Genomic DNA, 15,815 nt, shown 5'->3' with positions numbered 1-15,815 from the left:
GAGATCTGAAACCCTCAAGGTCCCTTAGCGTTCACTTAACCTAATTGTTATTCCCCACATTAAAATACGTTTACTATAACGAGTGATGAAGGAACCATATCCCTCCTCAAAACATCATGTTCTAATAAAGCTCGAAATGACTCGGTCAGGGCAAGGGTGGCGGAGACTTAAGATTCGTCTCACCTTCCCTTCAGCCAAAATCCGAAGCAGGGACTCATCACGTCCAACTTTCGGCGTGACTGAGTCGAGAACTCCCATCATCATAACCAACCGCTCTCTTATGAGCTCACCTAATATGGCCCCAGCGTGTTAGGAGTCAGGACCGAGGCAGGGACTAAGTGTCTCTGCTTCTTCCTCTCTTCGTTCACTGGTGGCCCTCTCCGCCTCCCTTTCTTAGTCTTCCCAACACCAGATCCATTCTGGTGCTTTCTCTTCTCCCTTTTTTGCTCATTTTCTTTCTTTTCATCTCTTCTCTCTTCTTCTCCTCCTTCTTTACTCATATCCTCCATCTTCTTCATTGATTTCTTCCTTACTATTTCCTTCTCCTTCATCTTTTTCCAAAGGAGGTTCTTATCGTAATATGAGCAGTATTGAGGCAGGGATTGGAGAGATTTTGAAGACGAGTTTAAAAGACGCCTGACTGTTTACTTATCTGTGCTGCGGATGTTAGTGTTGCTTTGGCAGCTCACCTTTTGTATAGGTTTGTTTGAGCCCCACTTTGTACGTTGTAATAATTTTTCATATTAATAAAAGTTGTTGTTATTTTACTTCGCATGTTCTGTCTATGTTTTTACAAATTTGCAAGCGCTGCTCGACACAATAATATATCATTTCAATCAATGATAACTAGAGCCAAAATACGTGCTAATAAAAAGATGTCACCATAACTTTAATAGAATTGTTTGACATAACAATTCGTACCTGTAAATAGCGATACTCGCCCGAAACAAAGCCGAGATTAGAACTGGATGTTCTACGTGGTGTAGGAAGTAATTATTCGAAGGCATATCACCCGCAAAAATGAACAGCCCCCTTAGGCTGCCGAATAGCGGAGCGTCCCGCCATCATCCTAACACTCTTATTGGCCTTAACATTTTACAGTATTTGAGCCGAGGACCTTCCCTATCCGAACAGTGAGTTTCCCCATAGGCTTGAGTCCGAGGACCGTACAAGGCCTTGGTTCTGTCCGAAACTTGTAAGGTTTATTTTTTGTACTTGGTTTCCCTGTAGGCTTGAGTCCGAGGATCGTGCAAGGCCTTGGTTCTGTCCAAAACTTGTAATTTTTATTTTTTGTACTTGGTTTCCCCATAGGCTTGAGTCCGAGGACCATGCAAGGCCTTGGTTCTATCCAAAACTTGTGATTTTTTCTTTTTTGTACTTGGTTTCCCCATAGGCTTGAGTCCGAGAACCATGCAAGGCCTTGGTTCTGTCCAAAACTTGTAAGGTTTATTTTTTGTACTTGGTTTCCCCATAGGCTTGAGTCCGAGGACCATGCAAGGCCTTGGTTCTGTCCAAAACTTGTAAGGTTCATTTTTTGTACTTGGTTTCCCCATAGGCTTGAGTCCGAGGACCATGCAAGGCCTTGGTTCTGTCCAAAACTTGTAAGGTTTATTTTTTGTACTTGGTTTCCCCATTGAGTCCGAGGACCATGAGTCCGAGGAGTCCATGCAAGGCCTTGGTTCTGTCCAAAACTTGTGATTTTTTCTTTTTTGTACTTGGTTTCCCCATAGGCTTGAGTCCGAGGACCATGCAAGGCCTTGTTCTGTCCAAAACTTGTAAGGTTTATTTTTTGTACTTGGTTTCCCCATAAGCTTGAGTCCGAGGACCATGCAAGGCCTTGGTTCTGTCCAAAACTTGTAAGGTTCGTTTTTTGTACTTGGTTTCCCCATAGGCTTGAGTCCGAGGACCATGCAAGGCCTTGGTTCTGTCCAAAACTTGTAAGGTTCGTTTTTTGTACTTGGTTTCCCCATAGGCTTGAGTCCGAGGACCATGCAAGGCCTTGGTTCTGTCCAAAACTTGTAAGGTTCGTTTTTTGTACTTGGTTTCCCCATAGGCTTGAGTCCGAGGACCATGCAAGGCCTTGGTTCTGTCCAAAACTTGTAAGGTTTTTTTTTGTACTTGGTTTCCCCATAGGCTTGAGTCCGAGGACCATGCAAGGCCTTGGTTCTGTCCAAAACTTGTAAGGTTTCTTTTTTGTACTTGGTTTCCCCATAGTTTGATAGGCTCCGAGGACCATGCAAGGCCTTGGTTCTGTCCAAAACTTGTACTTGGTTTCCCCATAGGCTTGAGTCCGAGGACCATGCAAGGCCTTGGTTCTGTCCAAAACTTGTAAGATTTCTTTTTGTACTTGGTTTCCCCATAGGCTTGAGTCCGAGGACCATGCAAGGCCTTGGTTCTGTCCAAAACTTGTAAGATTTCTTTTCTGTACTTGGTTTCCCCATAGGCTTGAGTCCGAGGACCATGCAAGGCCTTGGTTCTGTCCAAAACTTGTGATTTTTCTTTTTTGTACTTGGTTTTCCCATAGGCTTGAGTCCGAGGACCATGCAAGGCCTTGGTTCTGTCCAAAACTTGTAAGATTTCTTTCATGTACTTGGTTTCCCCATAGGCTTGAGTCCGAGGACCATGCAAGGCCTTGGTTCTGTCCAAAACTTGTGATTTTTTTTTTTTGTACTTGGTTTCCCCGTAGGCTTGAGTCCGAGGACCATGCAAGGCCTTGGTTCTGTCCAAAACTTATGAGATTCTTTTTTACTTGGTTTATTTTTTTTTTACCATAAGCCCCTATACCAGAGCGGGGAAAGTTGACTTGAGGCCGGAAGCCCCTAGAGATGCCCACGCCCTTGTCACTGCAAGGCGTAGCCCCTAGGAGAAGTTTATGCTGGAGCAGCAACTGTATGTCGCCGGAGACGGAGGAAACCCCAGGAATTTTTGCTTGCTAGAGAGTTGACTCCAACGCCACCCGCGCCAACGCGCAAGCTTCCCACAGACGGCGCCAATTGTAAGGACACAATTCCTTTGCGGCCCAATAATGATGTTGGGCTCGCATATGAAAGATCCCTCACAATATAATTTGTAGAGAGTGGGCTTGAAAAGCTAGCCGTTGGTCACGGGGCGATGCCCGATCTTGGTTTTTAGAGGAATTTGTGTAGAAAAAGGATTTGGGCTTGAACATTTAAGCCCTACGGCGTTGCATCCTATGGGATGGGTCTCCTCGGACTTGATCCGAGGACCATTAAGGTCTTACCCCGGTTACCCGACGATGGGTTTTTTCTGTGATCTCAGGTGTTGTTGAGGTGTTCTCACCCATGTAGTCTCTCTTTTTCGGAGGTGGGATGGGTCTCCTGCTAGATTTACTTACTTTCTTCTTTTATACTCGTCTGCGTTAACTGTCCTTCGTCCACGTGTAGGGTCAATCTTTACAAGACTGATATTTGTCCCATCAATCTAATCCCAGAATTGTTGGGGATGGTTGATAAAGCTGCAGAATACGGCTCTGTCAGGTGCAGAGTCTTATCTGGAGGGGTAGTAAGGATAACTTCCCCCAAGATATTTTAGATCTCCTTACAAATTTGTCCCTATATCTCTTTTTTACCCCTCTTCTCAATGGAGTTTTGGGTCTACCGAGGACTAGACTGTCCTCGGCTGCGTCTCCAGGCCATTTTTGCCTTATATTTTTGAGCTCGGATCATCATCTTTTTCGGCTTGGGCCTTTGGACTCCCCAGGAGCAAGTGGGCCTAGCCCATAAATTATGGGGCCCCACACTTATCATTATCCTCAGATTAATAGAAAATTCAAGTCATACAAAATCAAAATTGGAGCCAATTGGTCAAATAGAAGTGTCAACCAAAACTTTATCACCAAATCCTCAAAAATTTGAATCAATGAATATTTTTTTTTTCCCCCTCTCTTTCTAGAACTTTTAAGTTTAAAATGTCCAAGAGGGGTAAACATGAGTTTGAAAACCCCTAGAAAGAAGGGTGGGAAGGGAATTTAAGGGCCTATTTGGTAGGACGATTTTTGTTTTTGTTTTCAAAATAGTTTGAAATTTTTTTTTTAAATTGAAATTGAAACTAATTTTCAAATAATATTTTTTTTTTATATTATACATGTTTGGTTTCCACTTTTAAGAACAATTTTCAAAATACTAAAAGCAAAAAAGAAGAAGTTTGCCAGACCATTTCTATTTTTGAGATTTTTCTTTTAAAAAAATTACAAAAAGTAATGTGTAGAATATGTAGATTTCTTTTTTTTCTTTTGGATAACAATAAGGGAATACAGCTCATGTAACTAAAAAATGATAAGTTTCAAATTTGAAGTGTGAAAATTCTTTTTGCGATAAAAATAAACTCCTTAATTTAAGAAATAAAAGCGTTTAAACAAATATGTGGGGTCTACTATTTTCAATTTATTTACAACTTTGCCATTGAAAATATTTTCCATATCTTGAAAACATCTTCTCAGCCGTTTTCAAAATCTTGTTCTAAACAAAGAAACTAAGATATAATTTTCTGAAAACTGTATTTAGAAAACATCAGTCAAATAATAAATTCAAGTGTTGGAACCACCATTTTATGGATTGCAAAACAAAAAACTATATTTAAATACCCTTACTAAACAAGCCCTAAACTTCCAAACACATTCCCTTTTAAAATACCAACATAGATCATCAAAGAAGGGATTCCATGATTTCAAATAAAAAATTCCAGCATAGAGAAATTCAATAAACATTTTGGGAAGCTTCTTAAGAGAGTGAGAGACATTAAGTTGCATCTATTCAATATTACGCTCTACAAGTGGCTCAATCTAAGCAAACTTAAAATCCATTTTCTCATCTCCCAAACATCATTCCTACAATAGAAATCACTTTCCAAACACTTAAATGGATGACCTATGGATTAATCAAAGTAGGCAAGTGAAGCAAAGTGGTCCTTCTTGAAGGAAACCCACCATCAAAACACTTTAAAGAGGCAATGCAAGCAAGTATATTGTTATATTTAGTTTAATTCTCATTACAGTTTGAATCATGGTCTTTGATTATATGGGAGAATTAACATGTTCATGCACATGATAATATGATCACGCATATTAGGACTAAATATATATTTTTAATTTCTATTGAATTGACATAATTATCATATATTAATTTCTTGCAATGCATAGCATTATAACGTAATTAGAATTGTTAGAAGTTAAACTTGTTTTTAATTAACCTTTCATAATTAAGTGTGAGTTTTATAAGTTAATGTAGTGGGAGGTTTATTGAAGTTGTGTGTGGGACTTATGAATGTAAGAGTTAGAAAAATAAATGTAATGGGAGTTAGAGGTTGAATGGTGTACTATATAAACTCATTCATCTGTCAAATTTTATGCAAGAGTTGAAGTGAATACATAGTTTTAAAGTGTTCTAACTCTTCCCTCTCCACTCTCTCTCCCTTTGGTTAATTTGTGAGTGTGAGTCTCTTCTATACACTAAGTAGTGTGTGTGTGTTTGTGAGAGTAAGTGAGAACAGGTCCATCAATATTTTGTTTTATTTTCAAACAAAATGGTATCAGAGTTAATTGGTTCGTAGTGAGAATGGCTATTGCCAATGGGATGGTATCATTCTAATTTCCTTGACTTACCAAACACAATTTTGAAAATTGGATTATCCAAATGAAAGTGTTGCTCAAATCCCAAGATGCGTGGGTGATTATGGAGTCACAAGATGAAGAACTTTTGACCCTAAACCAAAAGGAAGCCTTGCAAAAGGCTCGAAAGAAAGATCAACAAGCTTTTACGTTGATCTATCAAGGTTTGGATGAAATCATGTTTGAGAAAGTTGTAAATGCAACTTCATCCAAGCAAGCATAGAAGATTCTTAAAAACTTTCTAATGGGAGTTGATAAAGTGAAGAAAGTTCACCTCCAAACATTAAGAGGCTAGTCTGAAAAGTTTGCACATGAAAGAATTTGAATATATTTCAGATTATTTTTCAAGGGTGTTGGCAATTATAAATTAATTAAAGAGATATTGTGAAAACTTAGATAATGTCCGTGTGGTAAGAAAAAATCCTATGGTCATTAACTTCTAAGTTTGACTATATTGTTGTGGTGATTGAGGAATCAAAAGACTTGGAGCCAGTGACCATTGACTAGTTCATGGGATCATTACAAGCCCATGAAGAAAGGTTCAATAAGAAGAAGCAAGAGCCTTTGGAGCAAGTCCTACAAGCTAAGCTCACCTTGAATGAGAAAAGGTGGTGTGAAAGTAGTTAGAGAGGATGAGGATGCAGACGTGGTACAGGGAAAGCATCTAGAGGAAGGAATGATCAAAACTCTCCCAATTATGAAGAGAGGGGTCAAAGTTCACAATCCACAAGATATTGTGGAAGAGGAAGTTTCTCAAGACCATATAGAAAAATGTATGATAAGTCTAATATTAAATGTTATACCACTGCGCACCTTTGGTGTGGTAATCACTCCACAAGTATAAATGCTTGTGGGGTGTGTGGGGCAAGGACCAGGGTTCAAGTTTCTAGGAGGGAGCTTCACACATATACATTTAGATTAAGCTAGACTAGAAATTCTATCTTGTATCAAAAAATAAAATATTAAATGTTATAATTGTCAAAAATATGGGCATTATGCTTCCGAATGTAAAAATGGCGCTAGCATTGTTAAGGAGAAAGCTAACTATGTTGAAGATAAGAATGAAGAACTAGAGCCGACTTTGTTGTTGGCATACAAAGGAGAAGACAGAGAAGAAAACGGTGCATGGTATCTTAACACTGGTACTAGCAAGCATATGTGTGGGAATAAAATGACGTTTATGAAGATTGATGAATCTGTAGTCAGAAATGTTACCTTTGTTAACTCATCCAAAATTTCAAAGAAGGCGATAGGTAAAATTCTTATTCATTTAAAGAATGGAGATCATCAATTTGTTTCTGATGTATATTATGTGCCAAGCATGAAAAGTAATATTTTGAGTATGGGACAACTCCTTGAGAAAGACTATGATATTCAGTTGAAAGATCGTAGTTACTTAATAAGGGATCATCAAAATAATGTGATAGCTAATATGCCAATGATAAGAAATAGAATGTTCTTGTTAAATATTCAAACTGATGTTATTAGATGTCTGAAGGCTTGCTTTACAAATTCTTCTTTTCTTTGACATCTAAGATTTGGGCACTTGAACTTTGGAGGACTGCAGTTGTTAGCAAAGACAAATATGGTGAGATGATTGCCTTTCATTGAGCATCCTAACCAAGCCATTGCAACTTGTTCATACTGATATGTATGGACCTATCAAGCCATCATCACTTGGTAAAAGTAACTACTTTCTTCTTTTTATTGACGATTTTAATAGAAAAACATGAGTTTATTTTTTTGAAACAAAAATCTGAAATGTTTGGTGCATTTAATAAATTTAAGGCATTTGTAGAAAAGCAAAGTGGCCATGAAATTAAGGCCTCAAGATCTGATAGAGGAGGTGAATTCACATCAAATGAATTCAAAGAATTTTGTAAAGCAAATGGGATTCGCTGCCTTCTAACAGTTCCAAGGTCACCACAATAGAATGGTGTACCAGAAAGAAAGAATCGTTCAATTCTTAATATGACCAGAAGCATATTGACGAGCAAGAAAATGCCTAAAGAACTTTGGGTTGAAGCTATTGATTGTGCAGTCTATCTGTCCAATCATTGCCCCACAAGAAATGTACAAAGAAAAACCCCACAACAAGCTTGGAGTAAGAAGAAGCCTATAGTTTCACATCTTTGTGTGTTTGGAAGCATTGCATATGCACATGTACCAGATCAAGAGAGATCCAAGTTAGATGATAAAAGCAAGAATTATATGTCCATTGGCTATGATCCAAGCTCTAAGGGCTATAGGCTCTATAATCCGAGCTTTGGAAAAGTCATTGTTAGTCGAGATGTGGAATTTGATGAAGAAGGCACATGAGATTGGAGCACCCAAGAAAAAGAGAAGTATGATTTCTTTCATCTATCTAACGAGGAAGAGCAAAAGAATGAAGTTCACGAAGAGCTTGCCACCCTACCTCCATTACCAGTAGCATTATCTCCCTTTCGTGAAAGTCCATCATCATCATCATTACTAGAAGGAAGTTCTAGTGAAAGACCAAGAAAAATGAAAAGTCTCCAAGATCTTTATGATTCAATAGAGATTATAGATGATGTAACACTTTTTTGTCTGTTTTATGATTGTGAACCTCTAGGATTTGAAGAAGTGGTGCAAGACAATAAAATGAAGAAATGCTATAGATGAAGAGATCAAGACATTAAAGAAGAATGATACATGGGAGCTTGCAACTCTTCCAACTGAAAAGAAGACAATTAGAGTAAAACGGGTGTACAAGTTGAAAAAGAATGCAAAATGAGAGGTAGAGAGATACAAAGCAAGATTGGTGATAAAAGGCTATAGTCAATTGCAAGGTATTGATTATGATGAAACATTTGTCCTAGTTTCTTGTTTGGAAACTATACAATTGATAATTTCCTTAACATCTCGAAATCAAAGGAGAATTTTTCAAATGGATGTAAAATCTGCATTTTTGAATGGCTACCTTGAGTAGGGGTGTGCAGTCAACCTACTAAAACTGACCCAACCCAACCCAACCCAACCCAACCCGCCAAGTTGGGTTGGTTTTTAGGGCTTGGGAGGTTGGGTTAGGTTGGGTTGCAATTTTTTTTTGATAGCGAGTCAGGTTGGGTTCGGGTCATAAAATTCCAAACTCACTAAATCCGACCTAACCCACCCATATATTTAATATTAGGACATATGTGATTCACTTGTTAGGAACATATGTCACTATTTTATGTAATTGGCTAATCCTTTGACAAAATGTACTTTACTTGTATTTGGGTGGATCTAGGATGTGTTTAATACTTTAAGAAACAAGATTTCAAGTTCAAGTGTTAAAACTATACAAGTCTGTCCAAGATTCAAGTGAGAAAAATGTTGTTCATTAAAGCTCGACAGCTAGCAATCTATCAAGCCTTGAAAAGCTGTTCCAACCCGTGACTCGACAGCAGCTCGACAGATAGGGATTTGTTAAGGTTTACGAATTTCAGTTTTTCAGGACTGTTTTTCATTCAATTTGTGATTGTATGTTTAGGTTTTTTTTTCTCACAACTCTAGACATATAAAATGATTATTTTAAGGACCGTCAAAGGTAACACAAGTTGCACAAGTGTTGAGCAAAATTTGTTCAAGCAAATTGTGACTAGAGACAGAATTTGTCATAGTTCATCTTTCTTGTGAAAAAACTATTGTGTTTGTGCACCGTAGGGTTTTGTAATCAAGGAGATTCTCGATCTTCATTGTGTGATGAACTAAAGAACTTTGCAACCAATAACCTTCTCTAATTGATGATTGAAGTCGCGTACTGAGATCCGCGCAATTAGTTAATCACGTACTGGGAGCCGTGCATTACAAGAAGAGATTGTCACTACAGAACAAGTCCAATTGGGTATTGGGGTAAAGGTTCAACTGTAGGTTGGTATAAGGTACTAGAATTCCTTTACTTGTAATCGCTTGTTTTGATAATAGTGGATTCTTGGGAGTGGTGACCTTAAAATCATTCGGTGGAGTTTTTGCCGTGTTGGTTTTCTCCATTCGTAAACAAATTACCATGTCAATTTAATTTTCGCTGCATACTTTAGTTTATTGATAATTTATTTTTGCTACCACGCATCTTGCATGTTAATTTAATTAATTAACAAATTTGGCTAATTAATCAATTAATTTAACATAAGGGGTTGATTCGTTTTTGGCCTATCATTTAATATATATTATATAATTAATAAATTTTTTAAAATAACCATCTCCTCTTCCTATCCTATATAAAAGTCAATATTAATGAATAACTGAGTTGGAATATTAGTTCATATATTAATATATATTTTGTTTATCAACTCAGGTAGCAAATGCGATATATATATATATTTTTTGCTTAATTTAAGAATAATTGTAATAAAAAAAAAAAGCATAAATGCACTTTTAGTCTCTACATTTTGACCCGATTTCTATTTTGGTCCCTATATTTTATTTTTACTACTTTTAGTCCCTAAACCAATTAACGTGTGACATTTAAGTCCTTACCATCACCTAACTAACAGAAAATGCTGACGTGGCTAACGGCACAGTAAAATAATAATTAGAAAATCTATTTTAGCATTAAAAAAATTGTCACATCATAATTTAAATTAAAAAAATTTAATTTATTAATCTTAACTAAATGAAAAAAAATTAAAAACAAAAAATCAAACCCAATACAGATCAAAACACCACAATCCCAAATCACAACTCTTTGAAACTCTCCTATCTCAACGGTGCTTGTGGGTTTCTTTTTCTTTTTTGTTTTCTTCTTTCTTTTTCTTTTTCTTCCCTAGATTGGTCTCTCAGTTTCTCCACCTCCATTCTTTCCTTTTCTTCTTTCTTTCTTCTTCTTTTTCTTCTTTCTCCCTCTACCTTGGTGCTTAGCCTTCTTGAACTCTCTTTATCTCTTGATTTTGCTCAAACTCAAACCCATATGCCTCAAGCTCCTCTCTCAAATCAATGGGTCTCTCTCTTTGGGATTTTTTTTTTGGTGGGTTTTTGTGCATATGGTGTTGCCAACTTGCTGTGGTGAGGTGGAAGGCATGGGTTTGTGGGGATCGGCGTGGTGGAGGTCTGAGTTTGTGGATCGGCGTGGTGGAGGGTGTGGGTTTGTGGTGATTGGCGTCTGTGGTGGAGTTTTGGTGATGGCACAGATCAGAGTTTGGGTCGGTCGGTGATGGGTTGCATGATTGTTCGGTGGCTGGATCGGTAATGGTTGGTGGCTAGATTGAAGTTTGGTGGTGGGTTTCAATGGCTGGATTAAAGTTTGGTGGTGGGTTTCAGTGGTTGAGATTGGAGTTTGGTGGTGGGTTTTGGTGGTGGCACAGATTGGAGTTTGGTGGTGGGATTCATTCATAGATTGGAGTTTGGTGATGGGTTTTATTCTCAAATCGAAAAGGAATGGCACCTGGACTAGCTGAGTTTTTTTTTTTAATCAGATTTGGGTGGGGTAGTTTGCTCCGATGGGTTTGTGTGGGTAGTGGATGGGTTTACTGTTTTGGATTTGTGGTGGATAGTTGATGGTTTTGTGGCAGATTCCAGTGGATTTGTGGTTGTGATTTGAGGGTAGTCACGGGTTAGGAAAGAAAATTCTGTGTTTAGGTTTGTGTTCTTGAGTTCTTTGATTTGGATTGGAGTTCTTGTTTTCATCATGTTCTTCCTGTATTTTTTTTTAATTTTTCATTTAATTAAAATTAATAAATTAATTTTTTTAAAATTTAGACGCTATATGGCAATTTTTTGATGCCAAAATATATTTTTTTAATTATTATTTTACTGTGCCGTCAGCCACGTCAGTATTTTCTGTTAATTAGGTGACGGTAAAAATTTAAATGTCACGCATTAATTGGTTTAGGGACTAAAAGTAGTAAAAATAAAATGTAGGGATCAAAATAGAAATCGGGTCAAAATGTTGGGACTAAAAGTGCATTTACGCCTAAAAAAAATTGCCCAACCCATGAGTTCAACTGACCCACGTGGGTTGGGTTGAGTTAAGTTGGGTTGGACTTATGTGATGAGTTAGGTTGAATTTTTTTAAACTCACCATGGTGGGTTGGGTCAAAAAATCTCTTTAACCCAACCTAACCCGACCCACGTACACCTTTAACCTTGAGGAAGAACTTTATGTTGAGTAACCTATATGCTATGTTGTAAAAGGGCAAGAAGATAAGGTTTTGAAGTTGAAGAAAGCTATATATGGCCTGAAACAGGCACCAATAGCTTGGAATAGTAGAATTGACAAATACTTCCAGATTAATGGGTTTTCTAAATGCCCATATGAACATGCGCTTTATTGTAAGATGCATAAAATAAAGATATCTTAATTGTTTGTCTGTATGTAGATTATTTGATTTTTACAAGCAACAATCCAAGTATGTTTGAGTACTTCAAGAAAACAATGACTAAGGAATTTGAAATGATAGATATTGGACTTATGGTTTATTATCTGGGCATTGAAGTGAAGCAGATGGAGGATGAGGTTTTTATTTCCCAAGAAGGCTATGTGAAAGATATCCTCAAGAAGTCCACTAATTCTTCATTTTATGCACAATTTTTCACCAACTTAATACTAAACCCAATACAATAAAATCCCACAAAATACAAAGAATAGAATTAAAACAATTACAACACTTTTTGTCATGAAATAAAGCCAACATAAAACATAGTTGTAAATTACAACTTTATAGAGTGAAGTTGTCAAAGCATGATAATGAAGAGAAGGTTAATCTAACACTTTTCAAGAGTTTGGTTGGAAGCTTGAGGTATCTAACATACACAAGACCATACATTCTTTTTGGCGTTGGACTAGTTAGTCATTACATGGAAGCACCAACGATGACTCATTTGAAGATTGCCAAGAGAATTCTTCACTATTTAAAAGATACATTGGATTATGAACTATTGAATTCATCCTCTAAAGATTTTAAACTTGTTGGCCGCAATGATAGTGATTGGGCCGGAGATACGAATGATAGAAATAATACTACTAGTTTTGTATTCTATATAGGTGATATTGCATTTACATGGACATCCAAGAAGCAGCCAATTGTGATGCTTTCCACTTGTGAAGTTGAGTATGTTGCTGCTACCTTTAGTGTTTTTCATGCAATTTGGCTTAGAAGTTTATTGAAGAAGTTGCAAATGTTGCAAGAAGAAGCTACAAAGATATTCGTGGACAATAAGTCAGCACTAGCTCTTGCAAAGAATCCAATCTTTCATGATTGTAGCAAATACATCGACATGAGATTTCATTTTATTCGAGAATGTATTACAAGAAAGAAAGTTCATCTTGAGTCTGTGAAGTCACATGATCAGGTTGCAGATATACTCACTAAACCACTCAAGTATGACACTTTCAACAAACTGCAAGTCTTACTTAGAGTGATCAAGAAAACAAGTTTAAAGGGGGGGGGGGGATGTTAGAAGTTAAACTTGTTTTTAATTAACCTTTCATAAATAAGTGTGAGTTTCATAAGTTAATGTAGTGGGAGGTTTATTGAAGTTATGTGTGGGATTTATGAATGTAAGAAATGTAGTGGGAGTTAGAGGTTGGATGGTGTACTATATAAACCTATTCATCCACCAAATTCTATGCAAGAGTTGAAGTGAATACATAGCTTTAAAGTGTTATAACTCTTCCCTCTCCACTCTCTCTCCCTTTGTTTAGTTTGTGAGTTTCTTCTATACACTAAGTAGTTTGTGAGAGTAAGTGAGAATAGGCCCATCAATATTTTGTTTTATTTCCAACAAGAATAGTACATATCATATGACCATTCATCTCTCAAAGTCTTCAAATTGGATGGGATGAGTGCTTAACGCATTCCCATTCCTTTACCTAGTCTCCAAAATTATATCTTGTTTTGTATACCGATTCCTTATCATATTTTTTTTTTCCTATATTGTAATTAGAAAACAAAGTATTGTTGCTTTCCATAAATTGTATATGAGGTCAAAGCGATGTACTTTTTTCTTATTTCTTAGAATGCAACTAAGACCAAAACTATGTAATTGTCTTTCCATTAATCCAATGATGTAATTTTAAAATTCTTAAATAAATATGTATTTCAAGAGGCTTCTTTTTTAATAAAATATGTGGCAACTGACGGCTCCATTGTTAAGCTCTCGATTTGGAGGGTAACACATAACCTTTTGTTGAAGGCACTACACCCATTCTATATGAATACTGAATCAATAATTTCATTCATACTCATTATTGAAGTAATATACCTCTCGTTCATAACCAAATTCAATGCTAAGTTTTGGAGTATAATCAATAGCCAAAGTTTGTTCATTATCAATGTTCCCTTTCACATGTACTTGTTAAAATGTTAAGTGCAAAATTACTATTGGATAAATGAATGACATATACTTTTTTTTAGTTTTATGCAATATGTAAAGTATTTGGATATTGATTTATTTAATAAAAAAACACAAATGTATTTTGATTTATCTAAAAAGCATTCATAATATTTATTGACCCTTTACTTTAGGATTTAGACATGAATATGAATATGGCTTTCAGTTTAGTAACAACTCTATCTTTAGATGTTAAAGCTAGTGAATGAAACTTTGACAACTACCATCTTTTCACTTTCCTTTATCCAATTTAGATACCAAATTGTATGTATTAGAGAGAGGTACAAAATCTCTCCATTAAACTCATAAGGGTTGTTCACCACTTTAAGACACAATTCCAAACGAAATCTCCTATTTAGTGCATCTAGATCTCCAATAAGCCTTTAGAAGGCTTAAAAACTGACTTTGCATATGTAAAGGATGCTTAGGCTAGTGATTTGATCAAGGTGGCTTGACCTATCCAAGATAGACAATTGCATTTCCAATTGCTAATTATGGCTTTATGTATTTCTTTAACAAAATCAAAATCTCTGGCTTTATAGTTGACAAGAAATAGATGCACACTTAGATATCTTACTCTTCTTGGTAATAGATACCAAATTGTATATATTAGAGAGAGGTACAAAATCTCTCATTTTAACTTATAAGGGTTGTTCACCACTTCAAGACATAGTTTCCAACAGAATCTCCTATTTAGTGCATCCAGATCTTCACACAAGCCTTTAGGTGGCTTACAAATTGACGTTGCATATGTAAGGGATGCTTGGGCTAGTGATTTGATCAAGGTGGCTTGACCTATCCTAGATAGACAATTGCATTTCTAACTACTAGTTATGGCTTTATGTCTTTCTTTTACAAAATCTAAATCTTTGGCTTTATAGTTGGTGAGAAATATATGCACACATAGATATCTTACTGTTCTTGGTAATTGCTTGATTCCCCAATGATTTATGATTTACCTAGTAAATTGTACATGGAATTCTTTTGGAAGCAAGAGAGACCTGACTTTATGTTGATTGCTTGACTAGACCATTCACAATAAGCATCCTCACATCTCATCAATGCAACTCATAAGTTTAGCCCCACAGACTAAAAGCACATCATTAACATAGAATAGCTATGTGATATAAGGAGCCAAATTTGCATATTTTTAAGAGAATAGCCTAATGGTAGAGATGGAGGCATGATAAGGCTTGCATCCTCGCCCATTTGGACAAAAAGGGAACTAGAAAACTCATTTGAAATATGAGTAAATTGTGAAGTATCCTTATTGAACTTAGCTTTCACCAAGGACTTGATCAAGACAGCTTTGGGTTTATGCTTCACTTGACATTGATCCTTCACTTGACATTGATCCTTAGAGACAATCTTCGTTGAAGATTAAGGAGGGTGAGTCAATAGGGTTTCTCCCTTAGCTTTCTTGGCCACATGCTCAATTGAATTTCTCTGATCTTCTTTTCTCTTACTAGAAAATATGTTAGAGGGCCTAAAAATTAGGCCTTAAGCTGAGGTGTTAAAGGGCCTAAAGATAGGGCCTTAAGTTGAGCTTATAAGCTGTAGCTAAACATATCATTCAAAATAGTTACTTTTTATTTTTATTTTTTTTATATAAGATAAAAATTATATTCTAGCTTAATTTAAATATATATGCGTGTGAAGTTTTCTCTTTGAAGACTTAAATCCTGACCCTTACCCCCCACACCTTACAGACACTTATACTTATGAAATAACCATTGAACCAATGATGCATAGTGGTCAAGATGATTACTAATTGATGATGATTTTACATATACAATTGCCACTTCGATTATTTTAGGAAAGAAATCAAGAAAACCATTTATCAAATCTAGTTTTTTTT

The sequence above is a fragment of the Quercus lobata genome, chromosome 1 (genome assembly GCF_001633185.2).
Source record: "Quercus lobata isolate SW786 chromosome 1, ValleyOak3.0 Primary Assembly, whole genome shotgun sequence".
NCBI classification, from domain to species: Eukaryota; Viridiplantae; Streptophyta; class Magnoliopsida; order Fagales; family Fagaceae; genus Quercus; species Quercus lobata.
This window is presented reverse-complemented; position numbering follows the sequence as displayed.